This window comes from Elephantulus edwardii, unplaced genomic scaffold (assembly GCF_000299155.1).
Source record: "Elephantulus edwardii isolate Elephantulus edwardi_28Jun2011 unplaced genomic scaffold, EleEdw1.0 scaffold00234, whole genome shotgun sequence".
Classification (NCBI taxonomy): domain Eukaryota; kingdom Metazoa; phylum Chordata; class Mammalia; order Macroscelidea; family Macroscelididae; genus Elephantulus; species Elephantulus edwardii.
The window spans coordinates 2,000,519-2,013,302 of NW_006399984.1; positions in this window are offsets into that span (position 1 = coordinate 2,000,519).

Here is a 12,784-nt window from a genome sequence, read left to right on the forward strand (position 1 = left end):
CTTTCAGCTAAGATCCATGTAACATTGTTGTTGTGCTGTCAAGTCGCTTGCGACTCATAGCGACCCGATATACAAGAGCCCTATACTCTGCTCTGTCCTGTGCCAATCTCACTGTCTCCGACACACCCATCCCGATTACCCCAGTCACTGAATCAATCCACCTCATATAGAGCCTTCCCGTCCTGAGCCTGCCCTCCACCCTCACAAACATGATGTCCCTCTCCAAGAAGCAGTCCCTCCTTACAACATGTACAAAATATGTCAGACCAAGCCCCAGAATCCTTGCCTCCAAGGAACAGCCTGTTTTTACCCTCTCCAGGATGAATCTGTTTGTTTTCTTAGCAGTCTATGGTACCCTCGATACTCTTCTCCAGCACCACAGCTCAAAGACATCAATTCTCCTTCTATCCTCCCTAGTCATTGTCCAACTCTCTGACACATAACAAGTGATTGTAAAGACCATGGCCTGTATCAGACACACCCTAGTCTCCAGAAACACACCATTGCTCTTCAGTACTTTGGAGAGGTCCCTAACAGCAGACTTTTCCATCGCAATACGTCTTTTAATTTCCTGGCTGCTGGTGCCAAGAGTGTTGATTGTGGAGCCAAGCTGACTAAAGTAGTGAACAATCTCAATCTCTTCGCCACCCATCCTATTGCTGCCAATTGGTCCAGTGGTGAGAATCTTTGTCTTCTTGACAGTCCTTGACCCTCTGCAGCAAGGGCATGAGGTCCTCCTCAGTTTCAGCAAGCAGGGTTGTGTCACCTACATAACTCAGATTGTTGATAGATCTTCCACCAATCCTGATGCCGAATTTCTCCTCAAAGAGTCCAGCCTCTGGATGATCTGTTAAGGACATGTCCTATTTTTCTATTGACCCTTTAGTCACTATATAATATTCTTCCTAGTCTCTACATTAATTTGTACCCTGAGTTTATTTTATAAGAGAACAATATTACTACTCCTCATTTGTTTTAAATTACCATTTAATTATCGTATTTTTATATCCTTATGTTTTAGTTTATCCTCGTGTCTCAGATGTGCCTCTTATAGATGGCATAGTGATGAATCTTGTTTTCCCATGCATTTTACTATTTTTCTCTTAACTGTTGAATTTAGTCTTTTACAAACAATGTAATGGTTGATAGGCAAAATTATATTGCTGTTATTTGGTCACTGAAAAGAGACTGAGATTTTTAACAACTTCAGCTTACTTGGTTCCACAATCAACACTCTTGGCACCAGCAATCAGGAAATCAGAAGACACATTATACTTGGAAAGTTTGCTTTCAGGGACCTTTCTAGAGTACTGAACAGCAACAATGTCAGTCTGGAGACTAAGGTGCACCTGACATAGATCATGGTCATGGTCTTTGCAATTACTTCTTATATGTCAGAGAACTGGACAATGGCTAAGGATGATAAGGAGGATAAATGCCTTTGAATTGCTGAAGAAGAGTGTTGAATATACTGTGGACTGCCAGGAGAACAAACATGGAAGTCCTGGAGAGAGTGAAACCAAGCTGCTCTCTGAAAGCAAGAATTTTGAAGCTCTGTCTTACATACTTTGGGTATGTGACAATGAGGGACAAATCCTTGGAGCACATCATGCTTGGAAGGGTGGAGAGGAAGACCCAGGATAATATGGATTGACTCAGTGACTGGAGAAGTGGAATTGGATCTGTTGGAGATGGTGAGATTGGCTCAGGATAGGGCAGGGTTCAGAACTGTACATAAGGTCACTATGAGTTCCAGGTGACTTGATGGCAGATAACAACAACAATTGGTTTGCATACAAAATTTGTATACATTTTGTTTCACACTTTCCTTCATTCACATTGTGTTTCATACAATCATTCCCATATATTGTATTTTATAACATTAATTACCATTGTACTATGCCTACCATTATCCCATCTATTCAGGTCCTTACCAGATCTTTCCCATTTCCTACCAAATTGTTCAACTCTGTGATTTCCTCCTTACCCATTCTCAGCCTTCTACTCCAACCCTTTCCCACATACACATTTTACTAGTTATCCTTCTACTTTTACAATAATGATCTAAAATTCCTGGACATTTTTTACTTACAAAAGTGTGGAAAATCATCTCATGGAAACCTAATGTATGTGAATTCCACTTTTACTAGATAAAATTATTTTTAACTCACCTGCCTTCCATGATGAAGGAGCCAAAACCTCGTCCCAGAACATTCCAATTGCTCCACCTGGCTGTGGTGCCTAGGGATCCTACTGGGCCCTGTGAACCTGTACTTGAATATGAGGTAGAAGTCTTCTGAGGTGACTCCAACTCCAGCACTGCTGAAGGTAGCCTATCATCTTTGCTCTTTATATGCATGCTTCTGTCTTGACACTGTGATCACTGTTATGAGCAGAAAATAGAATAATTTGCTGTAAAACATTATAGAGAATATCATAAATTTGTTGTGAAACAATAAATTTGCTGTGAAACAAATTTATTATGAGTGGTTTAAGTATACTAAAATATTATGAGTTTGCTCTGATAAGTTGGATGTGGAAACATATTGACTTAAGTTTAAGAATAAGAAATAATTTATGAAATTGATATGTTATATGTGAGAAATAAGAATAAGAAATATGTTAGGAATTTGCCATATTATATGTTAGAAATAAGAATATGAAATATGCTAGGAATTTGATATAGTCAGAATCCAGGAAATTCTGATGGCTTGAGACTTAGGCCATCACATCAGGTGCTGGTCAATGGGAGACAGGTGTTGAATGTTGTAGGCAAACGTAGGAAGGGTTGGGCAAGCTCTGGTGGCCTAGTGGCAAAAAGCTGCACTGCAATCCCAGAGATGTGCAGGTGAAATCCACCAGATGCTCTGCTGAAGAAGGAGCAATCGCCTTCTGTACCAGTAAGATCCGATTTGAAGTGGTACACACATTAAAAATAATAATTAAAAAAATTTTAAAAAAAGTAGGAAGGGTTGGTGGTGGAGTAGTGAAAGGGTGGATTAAAAAAAAAAAACCCAAACATGTAGCGTGGTGGGCAGCAACATTGAATATCGGTATTTTTCTAACTGGTAAATGTCTTTCATCTGCTCTTTTCTGCTCTTGTCTGTCAGACACTATTATATATGTTTAAAAATTGAGACAGAGTAGGAAGAATGATTGGCCATCCACTTCCAAAATTACAGGCCTTCGAAAACCCTATATATAATAGACCACAATTAGACTATCATTTGAACTAACAGACATGGCAACTGAAACTGAGATCTTAGAAATGGAAACACAGAGAAAGAGGAGCAGCTGTAAGGAGACACTAGTGATTAGAACATGGAATGTGAGAAGCATCAATGTAGGAAAATTGGACATTGTTAAGAAAGAAATGGAACACATAAATATTGACATATTAGGTATTGGCGAAATGAGATGGCTTGGCATGGGACATTTTGAATCAGATGATTATATGATCTACTATACTGGGGATGAAAAGGTGAGAAAAAATGGGGTTGGTTTTGTAATTAAAAGAGTCATTTCTAGATCTATCCTGAAATACAATGTGGTGAGTGACAGGATAATATCCATACGCATACAAGGAAGTCCAGTGAATACCACTATCATTCAAATATATGCAAATAGAAGAATTCTACAAACTTCTGCAGTCAGAAATTGATCAAACATGCAATCAAGATGCATTGATAATAATGGGCGACTGGAACGCAAAAGTTGGGAACAGGGAAGAAGGATCAGTAGCTGGAAAACACGGGCTCAGTGAGAGAAATGAGGCTAGAGATAGAATGATAGAGTTCTGCACATCCAATGATTTCTTCACTGTAAATACCTATTATAAGAAACCTAAATGCAGGCTATACACATGGATCTCACCTGATCGGATGCATAGGAATCAAATCTATTACATTAGTGGAAAGACTCGCTGGAAAGGCTCAATATCAGCAGTGAAAACCAGGTTGGGTGCTGATTGTGGGACAGACCACCAACTACTCATATGCAAGTTCAAGCTGAAGTTGAGGAAAATTAAATCAAGTCCACAGGAACCAAGATTTGACCTGAAGTCTATCCCACTCGAATTTCAAAACCATCTCAGGAACAGGTTTGAGGCCTTGAGCACCAATGAGACTAGATCAAATGAGCTCTGGGAGGATATCAAGAAAACTGTCCATGAAGAATGCAAAAGATCATTACAAAGGCTGAAGAAGAAGAAGAAAAGACCAAGATGGATGTCAGATGAGACTCTGAGTATTGCATTAGAGCGCTGAGTAGACAAAGCTAAAGGAACAAATCAAGAAATCAAAAAGCTGAACAGAAAATTTCAAAAGGCAGCTAGAGACGACAAAGCAAGATACTATAATGAAATGTGCAGAGAGCTGGAGTCAGAAAATCAAAAGGGCCGAACTCACTCAGCGTTTCTTAAGCTGAAGGAGTTGAAAACAAATTCAAGTCACGGATGGCAATACTTAAAGATAATTTGGGTAGAATGTTAAATGATCCAGGAAGTATCAAACGAAGATGGAAGGAATACACAGAGTCACTGTATCAGAAGGAGTTGGTTGACACAGAGGAATTTCATGAAATAACATAGGCAAGAGCCTATGGTGATGAAGAAGGAATTTCAAGTTGCTCTGAAGGAATTGGCAAAAAGCAAGGCTCCAGAAGTTGACTGCATACCAATTGATTTATTTCAACAAACAGACGCTGCCCTGGATGTGCTCACTAAGTTGTGCCAGGAAATATGGAGGACAGCCAGCTGGCCAACTGACTGGACGAGATCGATATTGTTCCCATTTCAAAGAAAGGTGATCCAACAGAGTGTGGAAATTATCAAACAATATCATTGATATCACATGCAAGCAAGATTTTGCTGAAAATTATCCAAAAACGTTTGGAACAATATGTCAACAGAGAACTGCCAGATGGATTTAGAAGAGGTCGTGGTACTAGGGATATTATAGCTAATGTTAGATGGATCTTGGCAGAAAGCAGAGAATACCAGAAGAATGTCTATCTGTGCTTCATTGACTACGCAAAGGCTTTTGACTGTGTGGATCACAACAAGTTATGGCTGACTCTGAGAAGAATGGGAATCCCAGAACATTTGATTGTGCTAATGTGAAACCTATACTTGGACCAAGAGGCAGTCATCAGAACAGAGCAAGGAGACACTACACGGTTCAAAATCAAGAAGGAGGTCCGTCACGGATGTATTTTGTCTCCATACCTTTCAATCTGTATACAGAACAGAGCTGGGCTGTATGAGGAGGAATGTGGCATCAGGATTGGTGGAAGAATTATCAACAACCTGCATTATGCAGATGACACAACCCTGCTTGCTGAAACTGAGCAGGACCTGAAGCACTTGCTGCAGAGGGTCAAAGACTGCAGCCTTCAAGATGGATTGAGGCTCAATATCAAGAAAACAAAGATTCTCACCACTGGGCCAATTGGCAGCATCAGTATGGATGATGAAGAGAGTTAGATAGTTTACAGTTTTAGTTTACTTGGCTCCTCAGTCAACACTCTTGGCAATAGCAGCCAAGAAATCAAGAGACAAATTGCACTGGGAAAGTCAGCAGTGAGGGACCTCTCAAGAGTACTGAAGGGTAATGATGTCAGGCTGGAGACTAAGGTGCACTTGATCGTCTTCACAATTACGTGCTATGCATCAGAGAGTTCGACAGTGAGTAGGGATGATAGAAAGATAATTGATGCCTTTGAGCTGAGATGCTGTAGAAGAGTGTTGAATATACTGCTAGGAGAACAAACAAGTTCTTACTGGAGAGGGTGAAGCCGGAGTGCTCCTTGGAGTCTAGGATTCTGAATCTTCATCTGACATACTTTGGGTATGTTGCAAGAAGGGACTGGTCCTTGGAGAGGGACATCCTGTTTGGGGAAGTGGAGTGACAGCACAGGAGAGGAAGACCTTCGATGAGATGGATCGTCTCTGTGAGTGGAGTGGTGGGAATAAGTGTGTTTGAGACAGTGAGGTTGGCACAGGATAGAATGGCATTTAGGGCTCTTGTACATAGGGTCGCTATAGTTGCAAGAGACTCGATGGCACATAACAACAACAACAACAACATATGTTAGAAAATATGTTTGGAATATTTGTGAAAAATATACTAAAAAGTTTGATATGCCCAAACATTCCCAAATAGACCTTAGAGGCCTTAGGGCCCCACTGGCCACAGTAGGTGTAAACCATTGATAAGGGAATATAACTTGTTACTGCCCATGTTGCTCAGGGAATGCAACTGGTATAGAACTTGCCTGTAAACCCTCATTAGCCTCAACATGTGTAAACCCCTGATAAGGGAATGCATCTTGTTACTCCCCATGTTGCTAAGGGAACATAACTTGCTTTGAACATGATTGGTCAAACTCATATTGTTATTCAGCATGTTCCAGCATGCCCCACTTGCCTCACCATAATGTAAACCAGGGAAACCAAAGTAGATACACTCTGAATCCAGCAGATCTCTCTGCACCTCTGCCAAAGAAAATGAGCTGAACACCAAGCTGAACACTGGAGACCCAAAGGCTCTTTTCGAGCCAAGAATGGAAATGAGCTGCTAAGACAGCTGAGGACTCTGAGCACACCGATGGACACAAGCTACTAAGACAGCTGAGGACCCTGGCTTCCCCAGTGGCTGTGAACTACAGGCCCTGGCCACACTGGTGACTGTGAGCTGCAGACCCAGGCCACATTGGTGGGTGTGAACTGCTGATCCTGACCACATCTTTAGCTGTAAACTGCTGAACCAGCCATGGACCTCAATCACACTAGTGGCCATGAAGATTAAGGAAACAAGTTAGGCTTTCTCAGGGGTAAGTGTTCTCACTATGCTATGAAATAGGTTAATACAAGTTTATGAATTGCAATGTAGATAAATTGTAGTTAAATGTTAATGCTTATTATGAATTAATGAATCAATATGTTGTGAAGAATTTATTAATTTCAATGTAGAAAAATTGCAATTAACTGTTTAATGGTTACTATGAATTAATGAATCAATATGTTATAATGGATTTATGAATTTCAATGTAGATAAATTGCAATTATTGCTATGAATGAATTAATTAATCAATAAATTGTAACTGGATTTTGTAATAGGTCTATAAGCAATTAATTAAGGCTCAAGGCTCATGACAGATCCCCCAGAAAGAAATTGCTTTTTATTAAAACCAGACACGAAATATGTTTGCACAAAGGAGGAGGGAGGTCCATGAGGACCTTCCGGCATTTAAATGTTCAGATCACAAACCATAAATTTAACTAACTGCATAAAGGCACCTAACAATAACATATTTTCCAAAATTGTTTTTCAAAGTAGTTCCAAATGTATGCTGTGTGTCCTGAATAAAGTAAAACTTCTCCCATAAACTTTATAAGGCAGCAATGGGTATAAAAAATAAGATTGGTATATATCAATTTGTCATTTAAAATCCCTCCATTTCAATCAACTGAAATGAAACCAATCATAAGAATTTCACAAAGGACCCAATAAATTATCTTTCCATATTTTTATATTCTCTCTCAAAAAGTTAAAGACTTTTTACATAACTCAGCATTATATAATAGACTTTTTTTATTCTCACCATTTATGAAACCCTCTCTTTATTTCCCAGACATGAACTTCAGGCCAGTTTGGTTGGACCAAATGGACTCCTTTCAGATTTAGTTACTTATAGACACTTCTTTAAAGATCTTTAAAATTGTCTTTGGCTTTATTTTCTTTAATTTCACACAGTGCTCCATGGCTCTCATATATCACAGGAAATAGCATACTCTCATCCCCACTGATAAATACCTCAAAACAATATACACTTGCAGTGGTCTAAATTATCAATAAGAGTTGTTATTCCAAGGTGTCCTCAAGTAAACTATTACTCATAGGAATCTTAAAAGACCAAAACATGAAATCTACAGCATTCCTTTTCAGCAGGAAGTAGCTAAGAGAATACACCATCCCCTTTTCCTTATGAAACAGGGTGAAATTTCTCTCAGGGAGAAGTGATAGGGAATGGCAAAGGACACACTGACAAAGGAAATTAATCAGAACTGGTTTTGACAAGCACTGTGGCAATGGGACAATTAAAACAAACTTTCAAGGAATACTCAACCTGAATCCTTCTGATCATATGGAGATTTTTGAAAGTATTTCTTTGAGTTTATTATGTTTATTTTGTTTGATTTATTTGTTTGTGTATAAAGGATGCTCATCTAGATGATAACATAATTATGATAAAAACAAAGGGGGGGACATATGGGAAGCCAATACTAAATATTTGTAATAAACTGAATGCTATTTGAATAAAATTTTTTAAAAACTAAAAAAAAAAAGTTCAAAACATGGTCCTGTTCTGTGCCAACCTCCACTATGCTCAACTCCATTTTTGTAGCTACTGTATCAATTCCTCTCATTAAAGTCTCCTTTCCTTTTACTGACCTTCTATTTTTCCAGCACTTGTCAGTTTGCCTTAATATGGTGGCTTGCATGTTACTCTGGTGCTGTAAACTATGCTACTGGTATTTCAAACATCAGCAACAAAGACAGGTTTCAGTGGAACTTACAGACCAAGAAAGACTAAGATGCAGGACTGGCTATCCACTTCTCAAATAAAAGATCTATAAATCTGTAAGTCATAGCAGAACATAGTCCAACAAACTCCCAGAAGCTGAGCCACTCAGTTTTGAAGACACTCAAAAAGCAGCCTCCTCAAAGGACAGTCTACCTTAATGATGCAATTAGAGTAAATTTGTCCTCAATTAAGACCTTCATTTGATGATGTGATAAGGCTGCAAATGAGGAGAAATAGTTTCAAATGTCCATTAATAGTTGGACCATGAAATGTACGAAAATTAGTCATTATCAAAAATTAAATGGAACAAATGAGGATCAACATCCTAAGCACTGCTGAACGGAGATGGACTGGTTTTGGTCATTTTCAATGAGACAGTCATATGATCTACTGTTCCGGGAATGACAAATTAAATGGTGTTGCATTAATTAATTATCCAAAAGAAAATTTCAAGATCTATACTAAAATCCCCCTATGAGGTGGATTGATTCAGTGACTGGGATAATTGGGATGGGAGTGTCAGAGACAGTGCGATTGGCACAGGACAGAGCGGAGTTTAGGGCTGTTGTACATAGGGTCGCTATGAGTCGCAGGTGACTCGACGGCACATAACAACAACAACAACAATACTAAAATACATTGCTGTGAGTGAAGGATACTATCCATTAACATACAAAGTAGGCCTATTGACACAACTATTATTCAAATACATGCAACAATCACTAAAGTCAAAGATGAATGAATTAAGGAATTCTACTGTTTTTTGCAATCAAAGTTGATAGAACATGCAATCAAGATGCATTAATAATTGGGGTTGGGGTTAATCACGGTGTTGTACAATTTGATGAGAGAAATGGGAAGGATCTGGTGTGGAAAACAATGCATTTGAATTTTATAAACAAACTGTTTTTGTTGTTGTTGTTGTTATTGTTATATGCTGATGAGTCACTTGTGACTCATAGTGACCTTATATACAACAGCACTGAAACTTTGCTTAATCGTTTGCCAACTTGTCTCCAACACACCTACCCTCATTACCCAGTCACTGTATCAATCCATCTAACTGATGTTTTCCCTCTCTTTCTCCATCCCTTCACCCTTCCAAGTATGATGTCCCTATCCAAGAACTGGTCCCTCCTTGCAATGTGCCCAAAGTATGTCAGACAAAGACTCAGAATTCTTGCCTCAAAGGAGCAGGCTAGCTTCACTCTCTCTAGGATAAACCTGTTTGTTCTCCTGGCAGCCATTGTATATTCAAAACTCTTCTACAGCACCGTAGTTCAAAAGCATCAATTCTCTTTCTATCATTTCTAGTAAATAAACTGTAAGATAAAAAAGGCACAGAAAACTGAGGCAAGTGAAACAAAAGAGTTTATTAGTGGTTCTTGGGCAGATTTACTGTCTGAGACCAGAGAAATGCAGGGTCAGGCATCAAAATTGCAAGTAAGGAAATTACAGGCTAAACTTTATAGGTAGGGGTTGGGGGTAGGGTGGTCAGCTGAGTGGTCAGTTCTCTGTGGAAGGTGTTGATTGGATGCCCTTTGTTAGTTCCCACATATGGAGCTGCTCAGTCATGCAAGATGTGGTTGGTAGTCGTGCTCTTTTCTGATCGACCACAGACACCTTACACCAGGTAGATTGAAATGTCTCCCAGAAGGTGTGGTCAGTGTGGAACGTTCCTCATAAACTAGTATAAAAAAATAATGATTGGTAACGGCAATGCTAAAGTTGGAAACAAAGAGGGACTAGGAGTTGAACTGTGAATTTCAGGATAGAAATGAGACTAAGAGCCAATGATGAATTATGCACAATCAGTAATTTATTCATAGTACACACTTTAAAAAATATTTAGACACGTAGACCTCTTGGGAACCAGATTCACTACATCTTTGGAAAGAAACAGTGGAAAAGTTCTATATCAGCAGTCAAAATAAGTGCAAGGGCTGACTGGGGAACAGACCACCAATTACTGACATGAAAGTTAAAATTAAAAATGAAGAAAACTAAAACAAATCCAATGAGGTCTTAAGTTTATCCCAATTCAAGGATAGCTCTCAAGAGTAGATTTGAGGGTCTGGAAAGCATTATGCTGAGTGAACTAACTCAGTCTCAAAGGACAAATACTGTATAAAAACATTATTATAGAATGAATATGAGGAACAAAGGGGAGGGAGGAAGCAGAGGGGTGAGGATGGGTGAGAGGGTGAGATTACTCATAGGGTTACACAATTTGATGGGAGGAGGTGAAGGAAATGCGAAAGGTCTGGTGTGAGAAACAATGTATTCAAACTTTGTAAATAATCAGTATAAAATAAATAGAATATTTGAAAAAAAAAAAGAGTAGATTTGAGGCATGACCAGAAGGAAGAGTTGTGGATTGTCATTAAGAAAAATATACATGAAGAAAGCACTTGGTCTTTATAAAGGAAGAGTGAAGGGAGACCATAACGAATATCAAATGAGACTCTAAGACATCACTAGATTATAAAGAAGAAAATTAAAAGAGATAAATGATTGATTGCTTGATTGATTGATAAGACACAAAAAGAAGATTTCAAAGGACAGCTAGTGAATACAAACTAAACATTATAATGAAATATTCAAACAGCTGGAATTGGAAAGCAAAAAGATAAGAATACACACTTGTCATTTCTCAAGCTAATAGAACTGAAAAACAAACTGAAGTCTTCAGTGTGTGACTGAAGGATTCTATGGACTAAATCTAGAATGATGTGAAAAGCATTAAAAGAAGATGAGAGAAGGGCCTGAAACTCTCCTGGAGAAAATTTCCTTCATTTGGAAATCCTTGCTACCACAGGGCTATCCCGGGGACCCAAGAGGACAATACAATTTGGGACAGGAAGCAATAAACAGGGGGGACATTCATTTTCTCAGCTGGTACAATGAGGTGCTAGAAAGAGAGCTGTCTTCAAACAACCTGGGACAGGCCCTGTTTTAGTTGCCCCCTCCCCACCATTCCAGAGACAAAGGAGGACATTAGGCTTCAGGAGAGAAGATGTCATCATGTGAGACATTATTTCTCAGACCCAATAATTTCAGATGCAAGGAAGAGAAAGCCTAAAACTCTCCTGGAGAAAGTTTCATGCATTTGAGGATCTCTATCACTCCTGGGTTATCCCAGGTACATATGAGAACAATAAAGTTGGGGACAGGGAGCAACAAGCAAAGGAAAGACTCAGTTTCTTAGCTGACACTGTGAGGTGCTCAATAGAGAGCTGCTTTCAAAGTCCCCTAGATAGAAACTGCTTAAGCAGAGAACCTGGCCTCACATCACTCTGTCACTCAGACAAAAAAGAGGATAACTGAGTTTGGAAGAAGGGACTGCAGACCAAAGAAAACCTGAAGGAATTTTGGAAAGGCAAACTTTCCTAGTTAGGACTTCCAGTAAAGTGAATGGCCCACTCCACAGATTGAACATTTTAAGCTGACAATTAAGCAATAGCATCTTAAAGATAAGAACTATCAACAAATTATGCAGACACAATAGAAAACACAATAGAAACAGCTTAACATCTACCAAGAAAATCTTCCAATAGACAGCTACAACCACGATGAAAACACAAATTAAGCCTTCTCCAAAGGGGTGGGGGTGGGGGAACCCAAACAAACAAACAAACAAACCAAAAACAAAACCAGAGTATATTGCAGAATCAAGGACTATCCCACAGTCAGGAAGGTAGAAGGTATACATTGATATGAAGGCATCTGAACAGCTATGAAAGAAGGTACAAATGATAGAAGAAACAATAGAAGCTAAAAATAAAAATATGTCTTAGAGACAGAGAACAAGAAAAAAGAAATTGATGTGGAATTATCTGAACAGCTACAGAAGAAAGTGCAAATGATGGAAGAAACAACTGAAGACATTAAGAAAGTGAATCCTCCACAGCCAGAAGAAAGGTATCAATGAAGAGGAACTTGAATAACTACAGAAAAAAAAAATAAAATGCAAAGGACAAAAGAAAGAATTGAAACTGGAGACAAAGAGGGGCAAGAACTTAAAAAATTGTCACAGGACAGAGAAGATACAGCCAACACAGTACTAGAAATAACAGAAATGCATGAAAATGCAATCCAGATTATTAAAACTGCACCCCAGTCAAAATAGCAAAATTTAACAGAACAGCAAGCAACAAATGCTGGCGAGGTTGTGGAGAAACTGGAACCCTGATTCACT